Here is a 7,424-nt window from a genome sequence, read left to right on the forward strand (position 1 = left end):
AGGGGGACCTCGGCTGCTGCCACAAAGGCCCTGCTATGCACTGCATTTGATTTTTGGAAAAATGTATTTAGATAGATATACATTATATATATAGAGAGAGAAGTGTGTCTGTCTATATACATATATATAGGTATCTATCTATCAATCTATATGTATATATTTATATTAATATATATGTTATATATATATAGAGAGAGAGGTATATATTTATATATAGATAGGTATATACATTTTATATATATATAATGTATATACCTATCTTATATATCTACTAGCTATAAATATAGAGGGATATATGAAAGTGTTAAATGAGAGGTGTACAGATACAGATATTCATAGATGTTTGGGTCAGAAGGGACCTCAGTGGATCATCGAGTCCGACTCCTGATCTAGATATAGATAAGTGTGTGTGTACAGGTTTCCCTCGCTTTATGCTGTACATGCGTTCCTGGGAAATGGCACGTAACTCGAATTCAGATAAAGGGAACCCACTTTACAATGTAGCAAATAGGGATACGTTCTAAGACCTCAATTGTACTGACCCCCAGATGCATTTCTACCACTTTTATGAGACAATTTTGGTCCTCACCAACAGCAGACAGTACACACAAGCACAGGGCACTGCCATAATGGGGATGGCAACTATAGAAGCATGTGTCGCAGACAACAAGTGAGGAGCACAGATCCACACAGACGACTTTGGTGCGTGGCACTCCTACAGTGCACTGCACAAAGCAGGCTTCCACCACACCCATAGCATCAGAATGAATTTACTTTGCATATAACGAGTTTTTGGTATAAAAAGGGTCATTGCATAAGAGTGAATTAGCACATACTGAACCTGCATAAAGCAAGGAAACCTGTATATAGATATAGAAATATGTGTGTGTGTGTACACATACATATATAAAGAGAGAGAGATCTATATCTGTATCCATGAATACATATCTATAGATGTATATATATTTATATTTGTACCTCTACTTTAACAGCCTTGTCTTGTGACTGGTCCGGTTCACTTGACAGTCCTTATTACACAGACACTGTTACACTATCATCAACTCCCTTTTACAATAACCACACCACACAGCCGCCTGCCCCTGCACCCGCATGCCCACCACCATCCCCTTGACCATCACGATCATGCAAAGGACTGTCTCCGAACCCCCTTCCTACGCAATCTTCTCCCACCCCTCTCCCAACTCCCCTCCTGATTCCCCAGTTCTTTCACTTGTCGCTGTCGTCACTGTCATCATCATGGTCATCTCCATCACCACTGGTGTTCTCTCTGGTTGTGCTGCCTCCAAACGGTCTGTGCCAGTTTTTTCTTTTTGATGTTATCTCCACCACCTCCTCCCCAATGTCTTTGAATGACTTTCTGTAGTACCCCTGCATCTCATTCAGTCTTTCCCATTTTGACACCATCTTTGACTGGGAGGTTTGTGGACCTGTAGGTGAGCAGGTTCCTCGTCTTCTGTAGGGCGTTCCTGAAGCAGGAGATGATCTGATTGAAGTGGTTTGTTGGAGTTCCCTGCTCCTTGGACAAGTGCATGAACAGTATTGCCTTTCTGGTCATGGTCTTGACCCCTGTCACCATCATGAGGAGTAAGATTACTTTCTTACACACTCCCTTGGTATATGGGCAGTACCAAAGGAGGCAATCAACTGTTTCTGTCTTCCTCAGGCAGGTTTCCCTGGGGCAGTTTCATTGGCCTCTCTGACCCTCTTTCTATATCTCATGCAATGGACTGATGAATCACACAATAACTGTAGACCAGCCACACATGCAGAGTTTTTAACACACAATTAAGATATCTATCCAGCTCCAAAAAGAGCCAACCCGGTATGAAGTTAGTGCCTGAAAATGTGTAGCAGCTCCATAGCTGGTTTCTATCCAATTTTAATTTAAATGTGTGCCAGGGGCCTCGAGTACCCAGGCTCCTAAAATTTTGCTTCTGCACAGGCCCATAAGTCTTAAACTGTCTGAGCCTCACCAGGATCCTTGAAGGTCTTCCTCCACCTGTTTCATTAGAGGGCCTTGATTCAGACAGTGTGACACACTGATTGGATCAGCCCCTCTGGGACACGAGCCACCCGTTTCTTCTAAGACCTAACCCAGCAACGCAGTGGCTAGAGCATATTCTGAGGAGATGAGAGCCAGCTTCTGGGCCCTTTCCAGCTCAAGGGAGTACAGACCCATGACCCCCAGTGTCCCAAGAGAGTGCCCTAACCACCTAGCTCTAGGCTGTTCTAGGTGGGTGATACCTGCTAACCCCAAAACAAGTGCTCTACTCCCAGCTTAGCAACGGTCTGAGATCTCCCGGTGGCCAGAGGAAATGCTATAAGGACACACTGAAGGGATATCTCCAGAAAATGGATGCCAACATCAAGAGCTAGAAGGATCTGGTTATTGACTAACTCCAAGGGCACTACAACCTCAATCAAGTGACAGCCCGTGTTGAAGTAAAGTGTTTTTCCCTCCAAGCAGAGAAGAGAGAACAAAGGAAGGAAAAGGAGAGAAATCGTAGCCTACATCCTACTCTCCCCTGCAGAAAGACCTGCAACTTCTGCAGACAGAGCTGTAGCTCAAGGATTGGACTCTTAAATCAGCTGTGGTAGAGATCATCCTTAAATTAAGGGATTGCTGCCAATGCCGGCTTACTACCCCTGCTGTTGAAGCTTTTCCACTTTGCAAAAAGGAATGACATGGTCACTGAGTCCAAGAGAGAGCAGGAGTGAGCATCGTTTTTAATCCTAACAACTGGGGCAGTGGTGCCTAAACTTCTGACCCTGTGAACTGGATGAGTGGTATGGGGGTCAGTCCACAGGCCAGATCCTGCCTAGGGCTGGCAATCCAGCATGCCCCAAACACTGGATCCAGCAGCACACTAGCCTGACCCAGTGGGCTGGATCTAGCCACATGCAAACCTGACCCTGAGCGCTGCATCCAGCTGAGTGCTGGCCTAATCCAGGTCCTGTGCACCTGGATTTGGCTGCAGAGTGATCCCACGCACCCAGATCCTGCAGCACATTGCTGCAAAGTAGCACACCTGGCCACGTTATCCAGCTGGCAGGGCTCCCCCTGGGTCCACAAATTTGGCAGCAGGGGAACAGCAATTAATGCTGCCACCGCTCCCCTGCCACCAAATTTCAAGATCCAAGGTGAGCCCCATGGGCAGGCTGACATTGCTCCAGGATCTGGATCTGGCCTGCAGGTGGGAGAGTGAGCACAACTAGATTAGGCTTCTTGCCCAAGTGAGGAGAGGTGGAGTTTTGGATCTCAGCCCCAGAAAGACAGTATTTCTGTATTTTAAATCAAACTGTCATTGGATGAATTACATAAAATACTCATCGGAGGAGGAATGGATGAATTTGTCTTTAATGATGCAATCATATTATATGTTTTCCAAAGGATCCCACTTTCATTCATTGCAAAGGATGAACATGCTGTAGGGATGAATCAGGCTCCCTTAATCAGCGACTGCCACAGACACCACTTCCAGGCTTCTTGTCTGAATATACTCCAAGCACCCACACTCCTTCAGGTCCAGTCCTTGTCCTCTCTGCATCTAAATCAAATAGCTCCATCCTACGTGCTTCCTGGGCCAAGAAGCAGGGAGGTAAGCAGTGAGACACAGATCGGACACTCCTTCTCTCAGTCTCAGTCCCCAACCTTCAGCAGCCCAGAGGTTGCCAAGAGGTTGTGCTCAGCATAGATGGCATCGCCAAGAGGTTGTGCTTAGCATGGATGGCATCTTCTGGGAAATCAGCACTAAAGGCCTAGCAGCTCTGTACTCAACACGTGAATGATGATTTTGTCACTAAATTTGGGAGGATTTTCACAAGGATGGAAAAAAGCACATCCCTTGTAGAAAGGGTACATCTCTGGCATATTTTGAGTCTCTGCTGCAAAGCATGAGCATGCTCAAGATAGTCAAAGAAAAAGTTGCCAGAATTTTTAACAGAAGCTAAACAACATATGGTTTCTACCCTTATTCTTAGAAACAGCACAACTGTGTCAGCTGATTTTGTGTGTTTGTGTGTGTGTACACACACACACACACATACACTATATATATATTCACAAGACTATCAGTCTTGTGAATAAAGGTTAATACATTCTTCAGCTGGTGTGGTCTGTGTATATATGCACATGTATACACACAAACACTTATATATGGCACTGCCTATTCTTTAAATAACTACCCTTGCACTATAAGAGCCTTTTCTCAGCTTTTTTTGGAACCTAAGAAAAAAGTAAGAAAAGGGTCTTATAATGCAAGGGTCATTACTTAAATAAGATGCAGTGCCGTCATATAAGTATTTGTGTGTATAGATACACAGACCACACCAGTTGAAGAACGTATTGATCTTTATTCGCAAAACTGATAGTCTGGGTATTTATATGAAATAAACATATTTCTTTTAAACCTGTTTTTTTAAATAGGTCTCTTAAAAACATAAATTAAATGTAAAAATTGTCCACCCAGAGACCTTGAGGGTGTGTCCACACATGCAAGCACGTGGGCTTACAGCAGCTCAAATAGAAGTGGTTCAAATTTGAGCCGCGGCTTTTTGTCTTAGCACATGTGCTTAGACATGCACTTTGTTGTGGAGCAAATTGTGCCACTTGGAGCAAAATAACCCTGCTTGGCTCCTCCCAGATCTGCAGCCAGGGTGAGCTAGATCCCGGGGCCAGCACCTGTGCTGTCCCCAGCAGTATAAAAAGCTGCCCTGTCTTGGCCTCATCTGTATAAAAACCTGCCCTGGGAAGCGGCTCAGGGCTACTTGCTCTCAGGAGCTTCTGGCGCTCAGCCACTTGGTATCTGGGGACCCTACCCCTTGTGCCAGTGGGACTACTGCAGCAGCAACCCAAATCCATTTTTAAAAATACCCCAAAATCCATGTTTTTCCACAATAAACACAAAAGGCCACTCTATACACACACACACATACACACACACATATCTCTAAAGAGAGAGAGAGAGAGCGATCAGTTGGGCAATGCTTTATTGGTATATTTACAATGTTAAAGCAGTGTGGAAGCCTACCAGTATCTCTATCATCATGATAAAACAAATTCTAAATACCTATATGTGGTGATGTGTACTTTTGGGTTTTTTTGCACATGATGGGTGTGTGATGGGGGGATGTGGTGTTTGCAGGAAGGGGTTGGGAAGGGGTGTGGAGGAAGGTGGGTGGGTGTGTGGGTAGGTGTGGGGCAATTGCTGGGGGGACTGTGGGTGTGGGGAACCTTGTGGGGGGCTGCTCAGGAGGCGTGGGTCCCCTGGCCCCCACAGGGTGCAGCCCCCTACACAGCACTTGGAGTACCCCCCCTGCAGAGCCCCAACTACCCCTGGAGGGCCACAGCCCCTATCCCCCACAGGGCGTCAGCCCCCCCACCCAGGGTCCCAGGCACCCTGGAGGGCCACATCTCCCCTGCTCAGGGTCCATCTCCCCTGCCCAGGGTCCCAGCTCCCCCTGGAGGGCCCCAGCCTTCCAGCCAAGTTAACTTACCTTTAGCAGCAGCATCAGGAGTGGGGCACTCTGAGCCATGGCGGTAGGACCCAGTGCGGCATGTGGGGACTATGTGCCAGGCCCAGCCAAGTCCTGCCAATCCTGGGGCTTCTGCCACCCGGCTGGGCCAAGTCAAAGTGGCAGGACCTGACACAGCATGCAGGGACCATGTGCCAGACCCAGCCCGGTCCTGCCAGCCCTCGGGACCATCTGTCGCCCGGCTGGGCTGGGCCCTTGGCACCAGGACCCAGCACGGCACATGGGGACCGCACGCCAAGCCCAGCCTGGTCCTGGGGCCTCTCTGCCACCCATCCAGGCCCTTGGTGGCAGGACCTGGCACAGCATGCAGGGACTGTGTGTCGGGCCCAGCTGAGTCCTGCTGCCCTCAGGGCCCCTCTGCCGCCTGGCGCAGCATGCAGGGACCACATGCTATGCCCAGACGGGTCCTGCTGGCCTTGGGGCAGCTCCTGCCACCAAGGGCCCAGCATGGTCAGGCGGCAGAGGGACCCCAGGGCCAGCAGGATTGAGCTGGGTGGGACGCGCAGTCCCTGCACACCACACCGGGTCCTCCTGCCTCTGCCCTGCTATGCCTGCGGGGGGGCGGGGGGTGCGCGCAGTGGAACCTGGGACTGGGCTGGGTCCATACCCCCCGCATCCCCGGGGACATCCCCCCTGCCAGTCCCCAAACCCCGCCACATCCCCTTGCCACCCCTCACCCACGCACACACATGAAGCCCCCCCTCCCCCCACTACTTACTTTGGACAGCACCGGGGCCAAGGCAGCAGGAAAACAGAAGAGACGCTTTGGCTAACACCAGAACGTCTCTTTTGGAGGACTGACCTCCTGGCACGATGCCTTGCTCCGCTCTTCTGTGGAGTGTTTTTTCAGAGCCCTGGTATCCTGAGGTCTAATTTTCTCCACACACTGCAAACTTACAACGCAGGGAACATTTTTTCATTCCTGCATGTGCCTCTTGCTCTGTCTCAAAGAGGTTTGAGGTGGGGCAAACGGCACATGCGCACTCATCTAGACATGCCCTGATTGTGCAAAGAGAAAGATGAACTGTGGCTATCATTAATTTAGTGCTACACAAAAGTATCAGCACAATCTCCACTTGTAACAGAGCCTGCCAAGCTATTAGCAGTGTGAGATTCTTGCACTTTTTTTTCCAGATTGGCAACCTATAACAGGATAACTACCCCTATGTCTGAAGGGGAAATTCAGTCTTCATGGCTGATTAAGACCTTGCCTTTTCTGAAAAGAATTCCAACAAGTGGTTTGTGATATAAACACCTGCCTCATATGAACTGGACCCAAAGCAGCAATTTACTTGATACAATCAACTCAACTGACTTCAAGTAGAATAGACTGGAACCAGCAAATTAGATGCAAACATTTCTGTCCTGGTATTCCTCTCTTCTACCACACAGCCTTTGGGAGGATTCTTGTTTTACCATGAGTAATATTATATACAACCTCATTTTCCAGAGTCAGCATCTCTGATGTAAAAGGTTTGCGGTAATAAAAGCTGTATGTATGTGTGCAGGATAGAAGTAAATCTGGTTCTAAAAATAAAGGACCATTGAAAACCATATTTCAGTCAATTCTCTGAGGACTCCATTAATGCAATAGTTTTCTCAATACATATCTAAACCAGTACCGCATCCATCCACTAAGTACGAAATCGTAATATAATGATAAAAGGGTGTGCATGTATGCAGTAAATGAAAAAAAACAAATTTTAACCAACAGGAAATTATAAAATCCTTCTATTGAAAAATAGGAATTTGTAAAATTAAAACATTCTATGGGAACATGCAAATTAATGACCCCCCGCAATGTTCTGCAACAAAAATCAAAATGAAACAGTAACATCAAAATATTTTAATAAGGTCAAAATATTGTA

This window comes from Crocodylus siamensis, chromosome 3, assembly GCF_052110815.1.
Source record: "Crocodylus siamensis isolate JL-2025a chromosome 3, ASM5211081v1, whole genome shotgun sequence".
In the NCBI taxonomy this organism is placed as follows: domain Eukaryota; kingdom Metazoa; phylum Chordata; order Crocodylia; family Crocodylidae; genus Crocodylus; species Crocodylus siamensis.